Source organism: Pseudopipra pipra, chromosome 9, assembly GCF_036250125.1.
Source record: "Pseudopipra pipra isolate bDixPip1 chromosome 9, bDixPip1.hap1, whole genome shotgun sequence".
In the NCBI taxonomy this organism is placed as follows: domain Eukaryota; kingdom Metazoa; phylum Chordata; class Aves; order Passeriformes; family Pipridae; genus Pseudopipra; species Pseudopipra pipra.
Window position 1 is genome coordinate 1,299,536 of NC_087557.1, and position 23,532 is coordinate 1,323,067.

At 42.7% G+C, this 23,532-nt stretch overlaps 1 long non-coding RNA gene across 6 annotated transcripts in view; it reads right to left on the reverse strand.

Moving 5' to 3' along the window:
* The window catches only part of LOC135418595 (uncharacterized), a 50,841-nt gene extending 29,443 nt beyond the window's left edge, over positions 1 to 21,398 (reverse strand). The window contains exons 1-3 of one of the 6 annotated variants that reach the window (XR_010432560.1): positions 21,141 to 21,398; positions 14,802 to 15,485; positions 8,369 to 10,399 (exon numbers count right to left, since the gene is read on the reverse strand). This is a non-coding gene — a long non-coding RNA (uncharacterized LOC135418595). Of the gene's footprint in view, positions 1 to 2,338; positions 2,421 to 8,266; positions 10,400 to 14,801 lie in introns of all 6 variants that reach the window. The other 5 variants (XR_010432556.1, XR_010432559.1, XR_010432557.1 and 2 more) reach the window with 5 other exon arrangements.
* Positions 21,399 to 23,532: the final 2,134 nt, after the last annotated feature.

Here is a 23,532-nt window from a genome sequence, read left to right on the forward strand (position 1 = left end):
TAGAAAGAAAGAAAGAAGAGAAAGAAAGAAAGAAAGAAAGAAAGAAGAAAGAAAGAAAGAAAGAAAGAAAGAAAGAAAGAAAGAAAGAAAGAAAGAAAGAAAGAAAGAAAGAAAGAAAGAAAGAAAGAAAGAAAGAAAGAAAGAAAGAAAGAAAGAAAGAAAGAAAGAAAGAAAGAAAGAAAGAAAGAAAGAAAGAAAGAAAGAAAGAAAGAAAGAAAGAAAGAAAGAAAGAAAGAAAGAAAGAAAGAAAGAAAGAAAGAAAGAAAGAAAGAAAGAAAGAAAGAAAGAAAGAAAGAAAGAAGAAAGAAAGAAAGAAAGAAAGAAAGAAAAGAAAGAAAGAAAGAAAGAAAGAAAGAAAGAAAGAAAGAAAGAAAGAAAGAAAGAAAGAAAGAAAGAAAGAAAGAAAGAAAGAAAGAAAGAAAGAAAGAAGAAAGAAAGAAAGAAAGAAAGAAAGAAAGAAAGAAAGAAAGAGAGAAAAAGGAAGGAAGGGAGGGAGGAGGGAGGGAGGGAGGGAGGAAGGAAGAAAGAAAGAAAAAGAAAGATAGAAAGAGAAAGAACAAACGAACGAACAAAAGAAAGAAAGAAAGAAAGGAGAGACAGAGAGAAAGAAAGAAAGAGCCCAAACCAAAGAAAATAACCATACCCTACAGTCATTTACCCAGAAGCGGGAATGTTCCATTTCCTACTCTGCTCAAGTGAAATCAACTTATTCTAATATTGGATCATCAGGAAAGATGATCTCCAACAGAAACCAGAGCAAACCTTCAAGACACAAGGCACAAAGAGGGTGACCAAGCTGGAGCCTGGCTTTGCAAAGCCGTGACTGACACATTCCACCAAGTCCTGCCTGTCCTGGTCCTTGCTCCAAAGCCTGTTTTGATGTTTCAGCTAATTATTGTATCATTTGAAACACTTGTACAAGAAAGAAGTGTCTGTTCTTGCACACAGCCGGGGAAGAGCCCTGCAAACTTCTCCTGTTTGTGTAATCAAATTCATGTTTGCTGGGGCTGCACCAAAGGGGGGCTCACCTCCCTTCCTTCTTTCTCCCTGCACAAAGACAAGTGGGGACCTGACACCCTGCAAAGAGAACAGTGTTAGCATGGGCCCCTTCCCTTTCAAACTGCACCGATTTCATGCAGAGGGTTATACAATCTCCATTCTCATAATATTTCATTTAAATACATCCCGGGGAATTGGAATCTTGGTTATTTTAATATCACACCGCTGCAAACGAAACTCTCAGCTCAGTCAGTAAGAACAATGTTTGGTTTTGGCCTGGAGCAGAGAAGAGTGATTGAAGCACTTGGGAATTCATTTCAAAGGGGCTGTGGAATGCATTTATATGGCTACATCCTCTCCTTCCCAAAACACCCACGACGGCAGAGTCTGCGGGGTGCAGTTTTCCAAAGGCTGTGTTAGCAATTGTCAGAAAGGAAATGGGAGCCTAAAGGGATGATTAATTAGGAGAACAGGCAGCAAATTGGCACAAATGGAGAACATGAATAACACTTGTCTCAACAAGCAGCTCGAATTTCCTTTCACATTGGCAGCAGCAAAGCCCAACAAAGATGAGCCACGGGGCCAACTCTCAAAGTTTTTAATGGCTTTGATTGGATCATTCAGACAGTTCTTGATCCACTTTAATTCCATCAGACAGCAATATTTTCCCTCAGTGCACCAGTGGAATAGTGAAAAGTCTGATGAATGTCAGTGGATCAAGAACTGGATGTTACAGGCAGAAGGTGGGGAAATGTTTAATCACCTGCAGCCAAACTGCCCACACACCGATGGACCAGGAGAAGTTCAGGGTCAGGATAATGTTTTCCATGGTGGACAATTCACAGAAGACAGAGCTATTCCACCTCGTAGATAAGAATTCCCCAAGCTAAACAAATCTCAGGGATTGAATTCTTCCCGTTGACATATTGCAGGAAAAGGAGTTCTTTCAGAAAGGGTCACTACACAGAGAATGTCCAGATTTATCTCACCTCCATCCATCAAACTTCCTCAGTTCCTCCTGGAGGCAGAGCCTTTCCTTTTTATCCAGACTCACATCAGACACACACTTTCTTTGGAGGCCAAAATTGCTGGCATAATATTTCTCTTAAACAGTTCAATACATCAAAGTAAGGCAATTTTTGCAGTCTTGTACTCCTGACAAGCCCCATAAATTCATAAAGGAGAGCACCTGTCTGCTGCTGGAACACAGCTCAGAGTACTCTGGTTTTATCATTTGAGTTCTCAGAGTTATATCTGAGTTTTGAGGGGGAAAAAAGCAAAAAGCAAAAAGTTGGGACAAGGCATGAGTCTTAGCAGAACTTAAACTGAACAGTTTTACCTTCCAATCCCATTTCTTGAATTCCAGAAAGACCTCATGAACTCAGACAAGAGTTGTGATCAACTCCAAGAACACTGAGCAGCTAAAGAAAACAATGTAAATTAAATACTGATATCAACCATGGTTGACAGAGATTAACAATTAAACACTAATATTAACTTAAATTTAATAATTAAATATAGCTCCAGAAGTGGAACCACCTACCAGTATCTTCGATGTCCAAGAATTATTGACTGTCTAAGAATTACTGAACATTTCTTTAGCAAGAGGAAAAAGTAGCAAAGAACATTTTTAATGCCCAGTTGCAACAGAAAACACCAACATGAGCATTATAAGCAAAAGACGGACTGATAAGGGGTACATTTCTTCTCAAACTAACACCATTCCTCAAATAATCCCATAGTTTTCATTCACATTACAGGAATGTTGGAAAGTTTGCAGTCATTCCTTTCCAACAGTGGGTTTTTCCCAGGTCAGTAGCATTTGGATACAGCAGAAAACACCTATTTTTAAAAAACTATTTTAAGATTTTTTTTTTTCCCCAAGAAAATCCAGAATTTAAAAGGTTTGCTCGTTATGCTGTTGAGTCTCACTTTTTGGTACCTGTTTAGTTAATTTTTTAGGACACAGTAAAACTTTGGCCAGTTGAGCACTGCAAAAAAAAAAAAAAAAAAAAGATAAATAAAAGGTAAAATAAGATGCTGTGAATAAATATCCAAACGTTGTTCCTATTTCCATTTTAAAGTATCTTTAAAAAAGATTCAGGAGACCAGGAATCTGCTGCTCCCACAGCTCCTTCAGCTTGTAAAGCCATGGGGTGTCCTGCTCTTGGATGGGCTCTTTGGACACCAGATTTCCTGTCTTCAGGCCATGGCTACAGTGACACCACCTCTGGAGCATTTATATAACAAACAACCAGTTTAGCTGCATAGTTACAGCAACTGTGATAAGAACCAGCCATGATTAATGGGGTTTTAAGGGACTCAGACTGGTTTTAAATAAAAAATATTACACAATAAAAGCTTACAAGGCAAAGCATGATTTAAAGAGAGGGAGAAAATCTAATAGTGATGAGCTCAGTGTGCATTAATGAACTGCTGTCCTGGCTGCTTCCAGCCATGGCTTTTGGCAGATTATGGAATCCCAGGATGGTTTGGGTTGAAAGGACCTTAAAGCTCATCCAGTCCCACCCCCTGCCATGGGCAGGGACACCTTCCACCAGCCCAGGTTGCTCCAACCTGGCCTTGGACACTTCCAGGGATCCAGGGGCAGCCACAGCTTCTCTGGGCAACCTGGGCCAGGGCCTGCCCGCCCTCACAGGGAACAATTCCTTCCCAATATCCCATCTAACCCTGCCCTCTGGCAGTGGGAAGCCATTCCCTGTGTCCTGTCCCTCCATCCCTTGTCCCCAGTCCCTCTCCAGCTCTCCTGGAGCCCCTTTAGGCCCTGGAAGGGGCTCTCAGGTCTCCCAGGAGCTTCTTTTCTCCAGGTGAACATCCCCAAAACCCTAAGGAATAGGGGGTGATTACAGCAAAAGAGAGAAACACACATAAAATATCAGCAAAACACCTGGAAATGAGAACCAAAGGATTCCTTCCAGGTGCGTTTTCATTCCCAAAAACACACAAAAGAGGATTTCAGACTGTCTCCAGTCACTTCAGGGGGAGAGAGATGGGTTTGGGTTTTTTTTAAGGGAAGATAATAAAGTACCTATAAAACCTTGTTCTGCCTTTCCTGGGATCTGAAGGGTGAAGACCTTGCAGGAGCCAACTGTGAAATAAAGAGGAATGAGAAGCAGCCAAGCTCTAGCAATGACCTCAGGTAGTGTTCATTATTTGTTTGGAGGTTTTTTATTATTTTCTGTTAGAAGTCTAAGAAGGTTTAAATGAAACATTGTTTAAAAACTTATGCTATTAATTCTTAATGAAAAAAAAATGTCACTGGCACTTGAAGCCTTCTGCCATCTGGCTAAAACTCTGAATTTTAACAGGGATCCTAATTAGGTTTCATTACTTGGAAGAAGGCACTGGGTGAGGCTTCTTTTATCTCAGAAATCGTGACTCCTGCAAAGCCTGTGAGGGGAGAAAAGTGTAAAGGAGCTGAGAAACTTTCACAGCTGAGGAAACTGTGGGAAATTCACACTGTTTTTCGGGCTTCTCAGGTATTTAAAAAGAGTAGCTACAAAAAGAAACCATCTCAGAATGGAATCTCCATGGGGGAGTTTGGGCTGTTGGATTTTTCTGGAACCTCCGTGCCTGCAGTGGAACAAACCTGTTCTTAGTGCAGGATTATATTTAGCTCCAAAACAATGCCTTTGCATCTCCCACAGCAGAAAATTCTGTAATTTAATTCCAAAGAATGCCATTGCCGTAGCTGCGAGCTGAAATCATTCCAGCAACCAGAGCTGATCCTGTAAAAACCAGGGAATATAAAAATAGCAGCCCTTCAGATGAGGAGAAAGCCAGGGCAGGGAGCAGAACTGGCCACTACTCTCCGTGCATTTTGTTGCAGCAGATATTGTAGGGCTTTATTTCTGACATTAATCAAAATCCAGGGGTTCTATAAAGCAGAAGGTTTTCTGGATGAAATGTGCCAAAGACAGGAGGGGTTGGATGGAGATCAGAGAAGTCACAGTTCACCTGAACACCCAACAGCTCCATTAGATCAAGCCTAAACACCTTCTGTGAATTTTATTCACAAAACCAGATCTGAAAACTCCTTTGTGGACAGGAGTCTTTAGCTGAAAACACCACAACCATCCTTTGGTGCATCTTTACCTTTCTACTTTATTTTCCTGGAACTGCAAAGGCAAGGAAATAAAAGTGAAAATAACAGTTATTCAAATATTAAAGAAAAATAGTCCTGTTTTAAAATCCAGAATTTTTCCTTGTACTGGAATCTGTCCTAATGATAAACACAGAGATAGAGTCATGGGTTTTAAATTTGTTGCTACAATTCTGTTGTTGCTAATTTTTGTTGTTGCTAATTTTTTTGCATGGATACAGATTTCATAATTCCTCCATTCTTGGAGTTCATTATTATCTCTCTGCTTCCCTTACAGAGAAATGGTTCCAGCAATAGCAGCTGAATTTATAACATCAACCCAATATGAAAGATATAAAAACAATGATCAGGCTGCAATAAAAGAGAAGACAAAGGAGAAGAAGAGCCTTAAAAAAATTAAAGAATTAAAATCACAGCTGTTTAAGACATGTGGGGCAGGCCTGGCTCATCCTTTTTTAATGCTTCATGTGCACAGGGCTAAGTGCTTTCATCCAAAAGACCAAATAAGAATCTCCCTCCGGATGAAAAAGCCAATGGTTTTTTTAGAAAGCATTAAAGAACAATGAATCATTTCCACAGGAAGTATTTCTGCTTGGAAAAAAGCAGAGAAAGGTTCAGAATATTCTGCTGGTCTTAATGAATGCAGGATTTAATAAACTCCTCCATAAAGTCCTTTCTGGACTCTTCCAAAAACCAAGAGGTTTCCAGGTGCCAGGGATTAATTTTGCCTACAATTCGTATTTAGTTGCCTTCCCTTCCCTGTGCCGGATTATCCATCAAAGGTAAATCCTCCTTGGGATAAGGCAGGTGTTCCTGTGACCTCCTTAGTGCTGCACTGAGTTCTCCAGGAGAAGAATTGGCCCAAGAGTTCCAAATGTAGGACATGGGCAGGTGTTTCCTGCTTTTATAGACAGGTTGTGGAATCTCCATCCTCGGAAATATCGGGAAGGTGAAAGGAGCAGGCTCTGAGTAAACCAGAGGAAGTTCAAAATTAGCTGTGCTTTGAGTGAGGGAAGGAGGAGATGACCCCAGCAATCCCTTCTGATATAAAGAGTTGGAATTAATAGCATGGAAATAGAAATAATAAAATTATTCTGTTTAACAGAGTAATAAATAAAATAACTTAATTTACTAACTAAAGAGTAAGCTCAAATGTAAAACTTCCAATAAATAATTGAGTCAAGTGAAATTCTATTATTCAGAAAAGCAGCTACAAAATTACACGCTCTCTGAAGTACAAAATTGAGCTTTGCTACATGAAACAACTCCATTTTTCATGTAGGCCACAAATCATATTCTTAAGTACCTAAGATAGGTGATAACAAATGAGATTCCCACTCACAGAAAAACTTGCTTTCCCTTCTTTCCTGCAGCAACAGGCAACCATTTTAGAGCACTTTATTTTAAGCACAGATTTAAAGCTGGAAAAGAATATCTAAGTTTAAAAGGGAAGTTGGAAAAGAACGGGCTGCCCAGGGAGGTTTGGAGTGCCCAGCCCTGGAGGTGTCCCAGGAAGGCCTGGCCGTGGCACTCAGTGCTCTGGGGACAAGGTGGGCATCGGGCACAGGGGGGATCCATGGGCTGGGAGGGCTTTGCCAACCCCAGGGATCCCGGGATTCACTGATTCCATGAGCAGCCTGGCTTCCAGCACTCCAGAAGCCACATGTGTGCATTTTAAAAGAGGGGCTGAGCTCAGCGTCACAAATTTAAAAGAGAAGGGTGAGGATGAAAGTGTGCTCTGACAGGAATACCAAGGCATTGATGAAGCCTCTGAGTTTTTAGCTTAATTTTAAGAAAAAAATGCTCAAAAGCTACAGAAATTCTGAGCTTTCCTAAGATATTTTGGTAGATCTCCATCTACATGTTTATTGTTTTCCCCTTGTTTTCTGTTTAGGGCTTATTTATTATTATTATTATTATTATTATTATTGATGTTAATTTTTATTTTATGTTTTGGGTGGGGTTTTTTGGGCTTTTGTTTGTTGGTTGGGGTTTTTTGCTTTGGGTTTTTTGGCACTCAGTGCTCTGGGCTGGGGGACAGGGTGGGCATCAGGCACAGGGGGGATTTGGTGATCCTGGAGGGCTTTTCCAGCCTCAATGATTCTGAGATTCTGTACCTGAAGACAAATTTTGGGGGTTTTTTTCAAAGGTCTAAGATGGGAGGGCATAAGGTGCAAGACCAGGGCGTGTCATGGAAGCCTTTTGGCAGCTCTGAGGTGCTGGAACACAACTGGGGAATGCCTTGGGAGCCCTGAAGCTCCATCATCATCCCAACCCCAAACCCTGAGGAGCTCCAAGAAGACAAGGCACTGCTCCAACGAGGTTTGCTACACCGAGCTTACAACCCCTTGTAGCTCCCCCAGCCCCCTCACCTCGTTTAACCAAAGGTCCCCCCATTTCCCAACCTTTGTTCCCCAACGTTACTGACACACTCCCACAAAGCCCTTGGATTTTAGAGCCATTCCTGAGCTGCACAGCTGCAGGAAACACCATCCAGGGGAAAATGCTGTGGGATGTTTTTCAATCCTCTAAAGTAATGTTCCACCTCCAGCAAAGAAAATCACCTGAACCCTTCAAGTTACTGTCTCTCCTCTCTGGTTTGCTGAATATTTTATAAGGATCCCATAACAAGATTGAAAATGTTCCTGCATAAAGAATTGTGGTATTGATTTAGCCCCCACAGTTATAAAATATAAACCAACTACCAAAAAACAAGCTTCCCCCACCTTTCAGTTGTTGTATTTTGCATTCCATTTCATGTTCACAGGCTGGTACAACATTTATTTATGTTATTGGCAACAATCTTTGCTGTATCAGGGGAGTTCATTATGGGAGTTTTCAGGATACCGACTACAAGAACTTTTCCCCTGGATTCATAATTCAGTAACAAAATAAAAGTGATGAGTGGAATGATGATTTGTGCGTGTTTGGAATTTCCAAAAAGTGCTATTTCTTAGGTTTGTACGAGGAGCAACCAGCACATAGGCAAAGTATCTCCCAGGCTTAGATTGAGGGGGTTTGATGCAGTTCTGCTGCATTTCAAAAGGAAAAGTTTTCAAACTACTAAAAGAGCACGTAAATGCAATAAAAAAACCCAACAAAACGAACACAGAGGTCACAGATGTTTTATATGCTAAACTCCACCTGCTAAAACTCATTCTTGGGGATGTCAGGAAAATTACTGCCCACCAGGAATTTGGGGGTTGTACCAACCACCTTATTTTGAGTGCACAGCTTGGAACTCACGAGTTCAGCTCCTTTCGGTGATGAAATGTGGATTGGCAGCCCCAGCCCTTCTGTCTTGGAGCTGTCCATCCATCCATCCATCCATCCATCCATCCATCCATCCATCCATCCATCCATCCATCCATCCATCCCAGTTCCTGCTGGGAAAAAAACAGGATGTTTAAGTAAATCTATGACGGGATGAGCTCCCCAGGAACCTTCCACCTGCCGGAATGGAAAACTCCAGACTTTCCCACCAAACTTCCCTGGTTTTTCTCACTCTCCCTCCACAGATTCTAACCCTATTTTTTCTTTAACATTTTTTTTCTGGGTCCTTCCTGGGCTGGAGGGCACAAAGCTGTGAGCCCTGAGGGTCAAGTAGATGTAGAACTGAAAGGCTGCCTGGGAAGAAAGCAGGGATGTCAAATACTTCCACCTCCCAGTCTCAGCAACCCTTTTTTCCTCCACCTGAATCCTCACTGAATTCCATTTCCAGTTCCCATTTCCAGCTTCCTCATCCCCCTCTAAGGGCTTTTTTCCTTGCTCCAGCAAAGCTGAATTTTGTCAGTGCACTGAGTGTTTCTCTGAGGTTCACCAGGACAAGCTGATCCTCAAAAATCAAGTTCCTTTTGAAACCCCTTTGTGCAGCTCACTAAATGCTGGCTGGAAGGCTCCTGAAGCCCAAACCCTGCCCCCTAATTGTAGCCACACAGCTTTGCAGTGGTTGTTCACAAGAGATATATTTACCCACAATAGAAAAATGAAAAAAAAAAAAAAAAAAAGCCCTATGTGATTAAACCTGTCAGTGGGAAACCACTGTGCTTTTTAAAAAAGTCCATTTTAAAAACTGCCAAAATAAGAGAAGCTGCAAGAATGCTCATGACAGTGAATCCTTTTAACAAGTGACACCCACCTCACTGGGAATTTCTGCACTAAAACCAGTAAAAAATTCACCCAGGCACCACAAGGAGGAAAAGGGAAAACTGGGGAATGCTGAGGGGTCAGTGAATCACTACTCCCTCCCCTTTTCCAAGCCTTTGCTGGGATTAGCAGTGGAATTACCACACCCCAAACACCTGGATCACCTTTTACCCACGATGAGCTGAAGATGTTACTTTACTGCAGGCTGAGAATGAAACAGAAACAAAATTAAGGACAGAAAAAGAGAAAAAATAGGCTATTCAAAGCCTGAATATATTGAATTTTGTTCAGCCAAAGCAATGCTTAACTCCAGTTTTATTCTCCTATGAAGAAAACCAGCATAAACTGGTACCTTTTTAGCAAATAAAAGTAACAGGTGGTATTAAGCTCTCAATTTGTAGTCACTTGTGCTATATGCACACCAGAGCCACGGAACAAGATGAATGTTCAATCATATTTCAGCACAACCGAAGACAGTTGATAGAAATTGAGGATGTGATGCAGCAGATCAAAAAGCAAGTGGCAGATTCTGATTTTCTTGGTGGAAGTTAACATCTCACTCTGGCTCCCCTGCACCTCTCAAACAAGGAGAGATGGAAAATCACGTCAAGTCTATTAAGCTTTTGTGCAGAGAAACGTTGCAACCCGAAATGTCTGTGCCCTCAATTGCCAGGGATGTCAGGGAACTGTCAGGTTTTATGTCTGCTGGAAAACAAAACAATAATAATAATACAGCTCCTGCAAGCTCTGATTTCCATCTGCCCTGCTGATAAAGGCTGAGCACAAATGAGACCAGCCCAGAAATGACAAGGGGACAGCAAACTCTGCCACTCCCCGAGGACTTCAACAACCCACACCCCTCCTCGGGGTTCTTAACTGATGAGTTAATTAACAGAACCAAAATGCCTTCCAAACTCTTCCTGTCCAGCTTCTTTCCCTGCTGCAGGTGTTCTTCAGGAGCCTGGAATGATGCAGCTGGCATTTGATTTGGCTTTTTAAATATCACATGTCGCATTACTGTTGTTTGGATGTTTTTCATGTTAATGTTTTCATCTTTGTTTCAGATACTTTGAAGATTTTTTGAAGTACAATGCCCACAAGACAAGCTTTATCTCCAGCATAATTTTACTTCTGTCAGAAAAGAAAATATAAAATAATAAAACCAAATACAAATAAATCTTATGGGTTTGACTTCTGAGCTTAATATCCCCGAGGGAATGTGTGATTGAGGGTTTTTCACATATTGTAAGCCAGGGATTGGACTCAGCATCTGTGGTCAGCAACACAACTGTCTTAGAGGACAATTCTGGTAATTCCTTCTGTGGTGGGTGTAGTTCTAAGCTGATATGAAGAGCTGATTTATCAAAGACCTCTGAATTTTATACTTAGCATAATTCCCAAGGGAGTTTTTGTCGTGTAAAGGATCCCATTTCCACCCAGCTGTACATTCTCATCAGCAGTGAGAGTTCTAATGAGTCCACAGGTAAATAGGAACTCCCTCAAGGATGTCTCCAACCACAGTCTTGGACCTGCCACTTAATTCAAGACACACATCAAGATTTAGGCAACTCTCAGTGTTTTAGGATTCCATCATCTCCTTCTCTGACCTTCCTTCTGATGATGGTCTGGTACTCAAATGGCACAAAATTCTGTAGCATCAGACCTTTAAAATGGGCTTTAAAATAAATATTCATTGAAAAATCACATCTAGCAATAAAAGATTCTTCCCCCAGAGGGTGGGTGGGCACTGCCCAGGCTCCCCAGGGCAGTGGGCACAGCCCCAAGGCTGCCAGAGCTCCAGGAGGGTTTGGACAACGCTCTGAGGGACAGGGTGGGATTGTTGGGGTGTCTGTGCAGGGCCAGGAGCTGGATTGGCTGATCCTTGTGTGTCCCTTCCAGCTCAGGATATTCTGTGATTCTATGAATACAGAAAAGGAAGGCAGATGGTTTTGGTTTGGGTTTTTTTCCAAAATTTCTCTACAAGAATAGAGAAAATCAACAGTGATTCTAAATGTTGCAAATGGTTTTAAAGCCTATACTCGAAGGACAGCACAAAGAAATCTTTCCCTCTCCAGGAAATGCCTTACCTGGATGGCTCAGGATGCTTTACAGCCCCCAGTGAGCAGTGCTGAGGAGCAGGACGTGCTGAGGCTGCAGAGGAAAACAGCAAAGCAGCTCAAGGGTCAGAGGTGCCCAAACCACAGGCAGCCTGGGATCCTGAGCCGTGCTCTGACCTTCCCCAGGGGCACATCCTGCTCCTGAATATGTCCTTCATGGTAGTAATCTGCCTCAAAAAGCTTCAGTTGCACCTCCACACCCACCCCAAAAGCTGGATCCGAGCTGGGTGGGCACCATCCTCCCACCTCTGCCCAGAGAGCAGGAGCTCAACCCAACTCCCCATAACTCATCCCATCTCACCTGTCCAGAGCAAACCAGACCTCAGACAGGACTGGAAATATTTCCTGTATAGGGACCTACCCTTTAACAGAGAGCAGGGTTAGATGGGATATTGGGAAGGAATCTTTCCCTGGGAGGGTGGGGAGACCCTGGCACAGGTTCCCAGAGAAGCTGTGGCTGCCCCTGGATCCCTGGAAGTGTCCAAGGCCAGGATGGAGCAGCCTGGGCCAGTGGAAGGTGTCCCTGCTAGGAATTTCTTGGAAGGAGTAAAAATAGGCAACAGTTTCATTCTCTGCTCTCACGGTAGAAGAGGTTGCACAAAATCAATAGTTTTATTAAAAAGCACAAATAAACCTGCCACAAAAGCCTTCCCTTCCCCATCCAGGTAAATTGTAAGTCATGGAAGAGGGATGTTGCCTGGTGTTTCCCTAAGCCTACACTGATAATTGCTTAAATAAGAAGGAGCTAAAACTCTTTAGAAGAGGTTTTCTCTTCTCCTGATTTTAATTTTAAAGGGTAAATTAAAAGTCAATATTCACATCTAGCAGCACGACAAACATTTTGGTGTGTGCAGAGCCTGGAAAGATTCTCAGTGGGCTGCAGCACACAGGATTTGCCTTTCAGATGAGGATTTTGTGGTTGTTGGAATATATAGCCTTTAATAGAGTTAGAAACACTGCTTAAATTATTTGTCAGTCACGATTAGCCCTGACACAACCATGCAATCAACAAGCTAACAAGTTCAGCATCTTCAGAGCTGCATTATACTCAGGCTGTGTAAGCAATATAAGTAATACCTTGCCTGAATACCTTCATTAAAGGTGAAACAGTCAAACTTTCATTTTTATCTATTACAGACTCCATTTAGCCAAGCTCATTTACAAACCCACTTGTGTTACTTCTAATAACACCAGAAATAAGTTCATGTTCAGTAAAAGCCAGCAACCACTGCAGGCAAGTAACTGAGGGTGGGAAAAGTGGTTTTATTCTAATCTAAAGCCTTGTCTGAGGTTATAACAGTCCATTAAATCAATTAGGTCCCTCTTTGTCAAGAAAGATCTGAACTTAGGCCTGCTCTGGAGGGCAGCAAGAGCATCAGGCTTTGTGTGAATTCTGAGTGCTTTGGTCACCTGCACAGTGAGTGGCAAAAAATGAATTGCTGAAGGGACCCAACCTCTTAACTGTAACTACATAATACCTTCAGAGAAAAAAACAAATGAGAAAATAATAAAACAGCATTGTGAGCGCAGAGGAATCACACTCAGTTAGTCCTCACAAAGACTTATTAAGCAAAGAAGCAAGGTCAGGTGGGCTTTCACTGACCAGAACAATAGCAGGAAACTAAAATCCACCCAGCAGCAGAGCTCAAGGCTGGTGGCAACACAAAGACAGCATTATGTGCTAATAAATTGCCAGGGCAACCAATTATTTCCTGGCACAGAGAGGAGAGATTGCAGCGAGCTCTGAGATTTCAGGCCTCTTGAATTTCGTGATAAGAGCTAAACAAAGCTCCACAAGCAGTAAGTGCATGTGGAGAACTGCCAGTGATCCAGCAAAACCACCAACTTTGGGCTTCCCACGCTGAAGAAGCTGCAAACAACAATGCTGATATGCTGTGCCAAAATCATCACACTGGTCACTGTGTGGCCAGGGATGGATTTGGGGTTTCTGGAATAAAAGAGCTGCTCAGAGTCATTACAGAATCACAGAATCATGGAATGGTTTGGGTGAGAAGGGACATTAAAGCTCATCCAATCCCACCCCTGCCATGGGCAGGGACACCTTCCACTAGCCCAGGGTGCTCCAAGCCCCGTCCAGCCTGGCCTTGGACACTTCCAGGGATCCAGGGGCAGCCACAGCTTCTCTGGGCAACCTGTGCCAGGGCCTCCCTACCCTCACAGCCAACAATTCCCTCCCAATATCCCACCTAACTCTACTCTCTGTCAGTTTAAAACCATTCCCCTACTCCTACCACTCCATGACCTTGAATAAAATCCCTCTCCAGCCTCTTTGTTCTCTGTGCAGTGACTCTGCTTCCTGCACAGCACCAGGTGCCCCTTTGGAGTTGCTGGGACCTGCTGGTCTGAGCACCCACCACATCCCCTGCCACGAGCAGCTCTCCAAAAAGTCATCTACAGCACCCAAGGCATCTTCCAAGCCATCTGTGACCCTGAGCTGTTGGTTCCATCCAAGTCAAAGGGAGGTGATTGCCCCTGTTCAGTTGCCTCCCCCCAGCTCTCCATCGTATGAAACCCCCCACACCGTGGTGCTCCCTCTCCCAAGGGAACAGCTCCTCCCACAGCCAGGGACAACTGAGCCCTGCCAGAAGACAAGGCAGAAGTTACAGCTTGAAACTCCTTGGGGTCATCTCTGTCACAGCCTTCAGAAGTATTGCTGAGAAGGTTTATAAACCTGCTATTAAAGTGCTCTTTTCCTCTGCAAAGCAAATCTTCCAACGACACCCAGGGGTTCCACATCTCATGTTTCACGGAACGAGTTTGCTCAGTCTGCGAGCGAAAGAAACATTTTCACAGTGCTGGACACACAGAGCAGCAAAAAGTGATGAGCACTGCAGCTCTCTGCCTCCTGTCACTGTCAGAAAGCAGTTCTGTGCAGTACCAAAGCTCTGCCTTTCTGCACACTCTTCTGGTTTTTGTCCTTATCACCTTTCTACTTCCCTCTGTGGACGTAAAGACACAAAGGCTGCACTTGGTCCTGTGCTCTTCTGACAGGACATTGCCACAAAAATAGACTAAAGCTCCCCTCTCCCAGCCAGAAATAAAGGAATCTCCTAAAAAAAAAAAAAAAAAAAAAAAAAAAAAAAAAAAAAGACAACTAAAAAAACCCCAGTGACTTCTCAAGTACTTTTTATGTGGTTCTGTCTAGTTTCGTGCCTTGAAAATACTTCCAGCTCTGCCCATGCTTCCAGCATCCCTCAAGCCGCAAAGTGCACCCAGTTCTGGTGTAATTTTTCCCAGATGCATTTGGATTGTCCCTGTTTCTCCTCATTCCCCAAAACTGATGTGACAAATCCACTGCACCTTGCAGTGCCTCGGCTTTATTTGCATCTCAGTGGGTCTGCACAGCTCATAGTGGCCACCAGCCCTTTCAAGAGAGGCTGCAGAGTTGTGCTGACCTTTAAAAGTCTCAGCTGAACACAGCCCTGGATGTGATGAGACACAGGAAAACACTCCAGTCCTTCCTCTCCACCTTCTGGGTCCTCCTTGAGGTCATATGAAGCAACAACGAGTTACCAAAACACCTTCTCCTTTTTTACCCCCAAAGAGGGTCCTGAGTGCCATTAGAAGCAAAAGAAAGAAATCACTGTTTAATAGGCTGGAATTGCCTCCAAGACCCTAAATCAAAAGCTCTGTGGGACACAAATAACTTGGAGAGAGTCTCCAGGGACCTGCGGGGTGTTCCAGCTGGGAGCTCCTCTCCTTGCATCTCTGGCAGCCCTGGATGAAGGGGATCCAAGCCAAGAGCTACACTTGGAGCTCTGCAGAAAGCAGAGAAGAGCATCTTCCACACCAGCATTGAGGGACTGAGCCACCACAGCTGCTGAGGAGCCCTTGGGCTTCTCGGTGAGAAGGTTTGGTGCCTTGAAGGTGTTGAAAACCTTCTTTCCATCCCGGGGCTGTGGGCAGTGAGAGACACCACAGGTTTCCTTGCCCATGAATGCTGCTGCAAAGTGGAAGTGCTGAGAATTCCTCTTCATCCACCACACCCACATATCTTGGAGCTCTTTGGAAAATACATTTTTTTATTGGCTCGTCGGCGGGGAAAATAAAAGTTGCAGGCAGTAAGAACTTTACGTGCCCTAAAACCAAGAAATGCATTAGCATCTTTATTACAAATGTAATTGGGTTTTTTTTTTTAATTTGTGACTGGGGAAAGGGTCACCAGTTAAAATACACCACTGTAAAATTTGCAATTTAAATTTCATTTCACGCCGGAATGTAGAAACAGTTTACATAAATAGTACCCATTAATCATTAAAAAGAAAGGTTAGATGTAAATTAGGCTGCTATTATTTTTTTTCCCCTGTGATTATTTATGGGTTGGTGATGAAATTTGTTTTCACAAGGAAGAAGAATTAAAGCTTTTTTCGAAAGCAAAATCACATTCCTACAGAAAAGATAAACTTCAAGCAGGGAAAACAGAGTATTTATTGCTTTGACCCCCAAGAGCAACCACAAGAATGCAGAGTTTGCTCCTGTTTACCTTTGAGGCTGAAGGTTCTGTGTAGCACCTTTTGTACTGATTCCGCTCAGGCTGGCAGGTTTTGGCAATTCATTTTACATATCCCACTTCAAAGAAAAAGAATACAAAAGGAAATATCTGAGGGTAAAGAGTGTTAATTCATCAGCTGGCTGTTGGGTGAATTAAATGCCTCTGTGATCAGCAGAGATAACAACAATCAGCATTTTACCCCAGCCTTTCAGGACAGTTGGTTTGAAGGTCTCCAGCTCCAGAAGCAGGAACAATCCTTTTTTTTCCACTGGCAACCTCTAAGAACAAACCTGCACGTTCTTTCAGAGGAATATCTGCAGCCAGCAAAGAGCCAAGGTGCTCTGCATCCTCTGCGAAACCACTCACAGGGACCATCTTGGCACAAAACCCCAAGAAAAAGCACTTTTCCTTCGAAGATATCCATGTGCTGTGGAATATCATGGGAGGTGTGTCATGTCTGGTACCTTGGTTTTGGCAGGAATATGTTCTCCTGTGCCCTGAGACCTTCCCTGGGGAGCACGACAGGGGGTGGAATGAAACCATATCTAAGGTCCCTTCCAACCCAAACCATTCTGGGATTCTATGAGTATATTTAGATATTTTGCTGGAAAAGAACATAAGAAAAGAACCTAGTGTTACACAACCATTTATTCTGCTGTTTTAGGAGACCTTAGACCAGTTTAAACTCATTCACCTCATCACTCTTTTGGCACAACTGCTGCATCAATAAATGTTTTGCCCTGGCTGAAAGAGGAATCTTATCTGCTGCTCTGTTAGGAAAAAAATGGTGATCTTCAGATTATTTTTACATAGTTTTTTTCAAACTGTAGAGATCTCTAACAGATGGTGGTCAGCTGCATTTCCAGGCTTTGGGGGATAAATCTTTATTCAAGTTTGTATTAGTTATATTATTGATATTATATTTATATGTATTTTTAATAATAGATATTTAATTATATATATAAAATAAGTATTTTATATATATAAAATAAATATATTAGTTATAGTAGTGCTTTGGTTTGCACTAAAATTAAAACTTAGAACACACACACACCTGTTACACAAAGATGGGTTGAAAGTGGATGTCTTATTATTTAAGCTCACTCTACACAAGACATTCCTCTAAGGATCAGTGAATTGGATCAAGGTTCTCACATGGGTCAGAGATCCCAGAGAACCTGTCCATAAATCCTTCCTTTTTCTCAGAGAAAAATGACATGAGAAGAGTCTGTGGTTCAAGAGCTCTGGAATTCTGGACTCCATGGTGGGAGAACCCACAGCCAGAACGTTCCTTCCAGATGCACCAGGAGGAAGGAGGCAAAAAAGAGTCTCTGGTTTTAGGGCTGCAGCTTCCAGTTCCTATTACTGCTGGAAGTTTCCAGTACTGACACATAAAGATCTCACTAACCTTGAATCCACACTCCTAACTCACCCTGAAAAGTTGTGGTCCCATCCCAATTCCTCACGGATGAACTTAACCTTCCCCTAAATTAACCCCCATCAAAGAAAGGACTTTCCCAAACTCTCCAAAGAATTTTGAAACAGAATTTTGACTGAGAAAAACTGATTGTCCACGTGACTCACCATCACTGCCTTTTTATAATGCTTCTTTACCCATCAATACACAGACTGGGCTTTGGAGTCAAGTCTTTCTTTATGCACTGTTTGACTTCTTCTGGGGCCTTGGCTTGCAGCTGTAGCATTACTTAATTTATGATTTACAGGAGAGAGCCTGCTAACACTTGAAAAACAGCAGAAAAATAACAATTGCTGAAATTAAATAATTCAGCATTCAAAAAACGAAAGGGGCTTTTTCTTCTCTGCAATCTAATAGCTTCAAGGTTGATATTTTATCAGCTCACAAGTGCTCATGGTAAGGTTCTCAAGACACCATTCTGTCTTGCATTGTAAAGCTTACAATAGCACTTCTTCCAAGCCTGGCTCACTAAACTATTCCCATTTTCACCTCTGTTATTACATTAATTGTCACTGCTTTAATATGCGTTGTTGTATTAATCGTTTCAACCATAAAGGCTCATGAATGCATCTGCTGAGGCCCCCACAGGCAGCACAGAGCACCCCAGGGCTCTTTAGAGGGAAGCAATTTAAACATCAGCCTTTGCTCTGCATTCAAAAACCTCAGTCAAGGCCCCATCAGCAGAACCTTTTTGTTTCCTCTGTGCATATTGGTTATTTCACCCGAGGATTGAAACCAGGGAGGAGACAGAAAGGCTTAACAGCCTTTTGTAATCTCCTTGTAAATGTACACAGAAGGAGTGCTGAAGTTTCACTGTGTTATCAACTAGACCATTGGGCTGAACTTCTTCCCACTTATTTTTCTCTCCCCCTTCCCCGCTTCATTTGAAATGGAAAATGAGGTCACACCTTATTCTGCATCCCCAGCCGAACAGAAAAACACTAATAACTCACCCCATTTGCGGGGAAAGTGAATCATCTAATTTAGAGTTTCCAGAACGACTGGCAGACAGAACAGGTTTGTGATGTCGCTCCTGAAGGACGAGCAGCAGCCCTTGAACTCTGTGTGTGGTGTTCATTACGGAGCCCTGGCACGAGCCCAGGCACTGTCTCCTACAGGCACCTCTTAAAAAATGGATGAGGGCCTGGAGAGCACAGCAGGGCAGCAGAGACTCCTGAATTCTGCATATTAGCATATTCATTAGGCATAATCAATAATTAATATGTCACTTGGATGAAGCATATGGATTACATTATGTCTTGGCTGGGACTGCTCCAGAAAGATTCATCAGAGTTCAGGCCACTGTTTACTGGGCAGATTTCAGCTCCAAGTTCATCCTGGCAGGAACTTTTCATCCTTTATGTCGACTGGCAGCGCTGAGAACTTCCCCCTGGCAGGAGACATCCCCTGGGAGCAAAGCCAGGCCTGCTGATGGCAGGACTTGCTTTCCTCAGGTGTCTTTTGCAGCTCCTTCTGAGGTCTCTGAAGGTGTTCAAGGTGGGGGGTTATAGGGCAGAGTAGCCCAAGGGAGCACAGACAAATCAAGGATGTGAGCCCTGCTGATCATCACACCTCTGGCACCTCCAGGAGCATAAAGACATGGAGAAAAAAGGACTCCAACTAAAGAAAAATGACAGAACAACCTCTTTTTTAGCTATTAGAGCATATTATGACTCTCCTCCTGCTGAGGCAAGTGGGGGACTTTACTGCAAACTTCTCTACCAGAGCCTGAAAATACCATCAAACAGCATTGAACTGAGCCTGTTCCTTTCAAAAGGAGACATCTGAACACCTGCTTTACAATTAAATAATAATAATACAAATCTACTCTAGGTTAATTTTGAAATGGCCAATACATCTTTAAAGTGGTAAGTGTTATAAACACTTACTGGAACAAAAAAAATTCCAAAGCCAGCCTTTCCCCTTCCAAGTCCATCCTCTCCCTTCACCCAGGGTGCATGTCCTTCCTTTTCTCCCTCACTGCAGAGCCATGAGTTGTCTACTACCTAGAGCAGGAAAGCTAAAAATAAATAGGCTTTTAATGCATTTTCCATTCTCCATTAAGTTGTCACACCAAGTGGGAAGGGGAACAGAAGAGCAGATTGCACATTATTTTGTAAAAGTGGTTGGACACACGATTCTGCAGTGGAACAGGGGAGGGGAAAGATGAGATAAAAATGTCACTGTGAAAACCAGGATTTCCTGCCCTGTGTCTGTCGCTCCCTTTGTGTTTGTCTCTGTCTCAATCAGATTTTGGCTCTGTCTCAATCAGATTTAAGTGCTGTTCCCCCGAGTTCCCAAATGATATTATTATCATTTCAGAAACATTAAAGGACTGTGACACTCACAACAGCAGTGTAAACTATGTTTCAACAAATTCTGATTTCAAATGTGACAAGAAATGTTAATGTAGGAGACAGAGACCCCTACAGAAAGATTATGTAACACACTCAGGTTTTCCCCTCTAAAAATCCATTTCCATTGAATTATTAGCTTTTCAAAATGAAATATTTCTGAGAGATGATTTAATTTCCCCAAGAGCTATTGGCCTTTGCTTGAAATGAGATATTGGGTTCTGTCCCTGATGATTAATTTGGGATGTGATGAATAGAGTCAGATGCAGAAGTTGTGCCTTACACATATTAATAATATCAGAATTTAAGCATTTTTACCCATTTCAAAAGAATGTTATGACATCTAGAAAATAAGAAGAACACAAGTGCATTATTTAACAACATGATTTATGACAAAAATAAACAAATTAAGAGTCCAGTTGTGAAACTGCTAAACAAGGCTGGGCTGTACAATTCCTCTCCACTAAAACCTTTACACAGATAAACGTTTTGGGCCTGGATGTTGTTTGTCTTTTGCTTTCAGATTTTTATACCCTTCGTTTCTTATTAGCAAAAGCTTTTTAAAAGGCTAAAATGTAACTCCAAATAAAATTGGATGCTGCATTATGATAAATCATGACCAGAACCACAGCCTGCATTCCAAATTCTTAACTCAAAGAACGAGTCTTCAAATAAGGAAAATCATTGTTAAGCTAAAATTTCCTTTGTTTTTATTTAGCTGTAACTGACAGTGCTGAACACAGATTTTTTTTTACCCCAACACATTAATTATCTGATCACAAACACATTTCTAATTCTAGCTTTTCACCAGAAAATCAGGGGAAGAAAAATAAGAGCAATTCACAGACAGAGTTTTCTTCTCTCTGCCTTCTCCAGCACAATTCCTTCACCTCACTCTCTTGTTCTGCCTAACACATGCTCTGTGCATCAATGAAAGGCAAGAATTGGTCACAGAACCACGGAATTGCTGAGGCTGGAAACGACTTTTAAGACCATCAAGTCCAACCACCAACCCAGCACCACCACTGTGGGCACCCCTGAACCACGTCCTCGGGCTCGTGCCTCTGGTGGTGGCAGAATTACGGCTTTAAGACCAAAGTGGACACATTTTTACAACCCAAATGGTGCTTCCCACACCGTGGAGACCCCAGAATTTCAGTCTGCAGTTTCCTCTGTAACCTCATTCAACTCACATGTGCATTTATGTGTTAGTCACATATTCAGTTCTGATCTGAAGATGTGGCAGAAACTTCACCACATCCCAGGATCAGCTGTTCCCAAGGTAAACAGCCCTCAGGGGTAAGATCTTGGCACTTACTCTTAGCCTAAATTGCCTACTTCTTACTAGAAGTAAACAACTAGCAGTCCAAAGAAAGCTAAAAATTAGACTTTTCTCCATAAGATCCCTTACCTGGAGTTATCAGACTCCGTCAGAAAATGCAGGAGTCACAAGCCTGTGGGTGAAGAGCATCTTTGTCCCATTTTTAAGGTGATGAAAAGCCCAGGCAGGAGTTCAGCCCTCACCTAGGAGACACAGGCACTCCTGGATGGGCAGCTCGTTGCAGAGCCAGAGCTGTGTGGCACCAACCCACTTGGAACAAACCCATCATTCCAGAGGCTGTGCCACTGCAGAGCCCTGAGTGACCTTCTTCAGAAAGACTAAAGCTAATTACTTTTTTATTACATGATAAACTTATTTCCAAACCCCACAACTGTGCATTTTAAAAGCCTTGTTTTGAAGTAAAAAGCTGGAGGAAGCTGAAGGATTTATTGGATATTGGGAAGGAATTGTTCCCTGTGAGGGTGGGGAGGCCTGGCACAGGTTGCCCCTGTGGCTGCCCCTGGATCCCTGGAAGTGTCCAAGGCCAGGTTGGAGCAGCCTGGGACACTGGAAGGTGTCCCTGCCCATGGCAGGGGGTGGCACTGGGTGGGCTTTAAGGTCCCTTCCCACCCAAACCACTCTGTGGTTCTCTGATTGCTCGAAAATGTGGAAGAGTTGGTGCCTGCACGAGGCAGTTTTTTACCTGAAATGCTCCTTTTAACCTTCTTGTCTGCAAAAATCAGATGTTTGATATGAGCTCTGAGGTCCCTTCCAAGCCAAACCACTCTGGGGTTCTGTGATTCTGTGAAACAGAAATTTTTAGGCTTCTTCTTTTCCAGCCTTCCTGTTCAAATCTCGTGCCTACACACATTTCTACCTCACCTGCAGTGCCAGACAAGGTGTTTCACAATTCATAAGCTTTACTTAACCCCTAACAATTGAGAAATCAAGTTGGTATTACTAAATACAGACAATCACCAGCACTTCTGAGGAAAAGATACCTTTAGTTTGTGGAACAAGAGGTTTAATACTAAACATACTTTTTTTTTTTCATGGATTTTCATTACTTATTTCACTGTTTCAGACACATTAACCTTAAACACTTTGGCTGATCCCCACAGCATTTACAGAACTGTCCCTTAGTCATGAATAAGCCAAGTCTATTGACAAGTCTTTTGTGCTGTTCTGTCCATACAGGCACTTCTCCTTTTTCCATGTTAACCTCATATTCCCAGATAGAACACCTGGGAATTTTTGCTACTGATGCAGAGATTTGAAACTCTGATACCACAAAGTAATTTGGCTTTTTGTGTACTTTTAAAAATAAATATTGCCGGCATTCAAAAATATAAATTAGGGAAGTGCTCTTGGAATTCAATTTTAAAGCAGTAACTAGAAAAAATTATTAAATTAAACCTCTGCAATTTAGTTACTAATCCCAGTACACTTCTTTAACATAAACTTGATAGCTGTTTTCCAGTTGTATTTAAGTCTCTCTCTCCCCCTGATTAAACATTATGCAGCAATATAGAGCAGTGCAAAACTCTGAGTTGTAATGATAATTATAATTCATTAAATATTGATCAAATTAAATCTAAAATTGCTTGGATGTCATTCATTTGCTAAATATAAAATAAAATCCTGCAACATGCAAATAACTTAGTAGCTGTGTACATAAACTAATAAAATGAAAATGGGCATGGTAATATTCTCGGTAAGGAAAGAAGTTCTCCTTAAATTAAAAACTGTAATTTGATCAAGTTGATGATTCCTGTGACTGCCCTTGAAAGGCTGCTATTGGGCTGCTGTCACCAGCAGCATCATTCAGAATGCAATGTTACAGTTTTTCACAAAAAAAAAAAAGTCACGTGAAAGTTTCATCCGCACTTCGGAGCTCCCAAGTGCATATCAAACATCTGATTTTTGCAGACAAGAGGGTTACAAGGAACAATTCATATAAAAAACTGCCTCGTGCAGGCACCAACTCTTCCACATTTTCAAGCAATCAGAGAACCACAGAGTGGTTTGGGTGGGAAGGGACCTTAAAGTTCACCTCATCCCACCCCCTGCCATGGGCAGGGACACCTTCCACCAGCCCAGGTTGCTCCAAGCCCCGTCCAACCTGGCCTTGGACACTTCCAGGGATCCAGGGGCAGCCACAGCTTCTCTGGGCAACCTGGGCCAGGGCCTCCCCACCCTCCCAGGGAAGGATTCCTTCCTTCCCTCCTTCCTTCCCAACGCTGCCTTTGCTGCTTCCTGCACTCTTGGTACTCCCAGCCGTGGCATGAGGCCCCAGATACTCTGAGCCCAGACATTTCACCTTCACCTTTCCTTCACAGGCAGCTCAAATCCATGTTTCCTGAAAGCAGTTCCCGGGCTTCCAGCAGGGACCATCTGGGCTGCTGACACTGGGACCAGCCACTCCTGCCCTGCCTCCACGGTGTCCCAGCAGGCAGGAGCCTGCTCTCCAGCCCCACGTGGG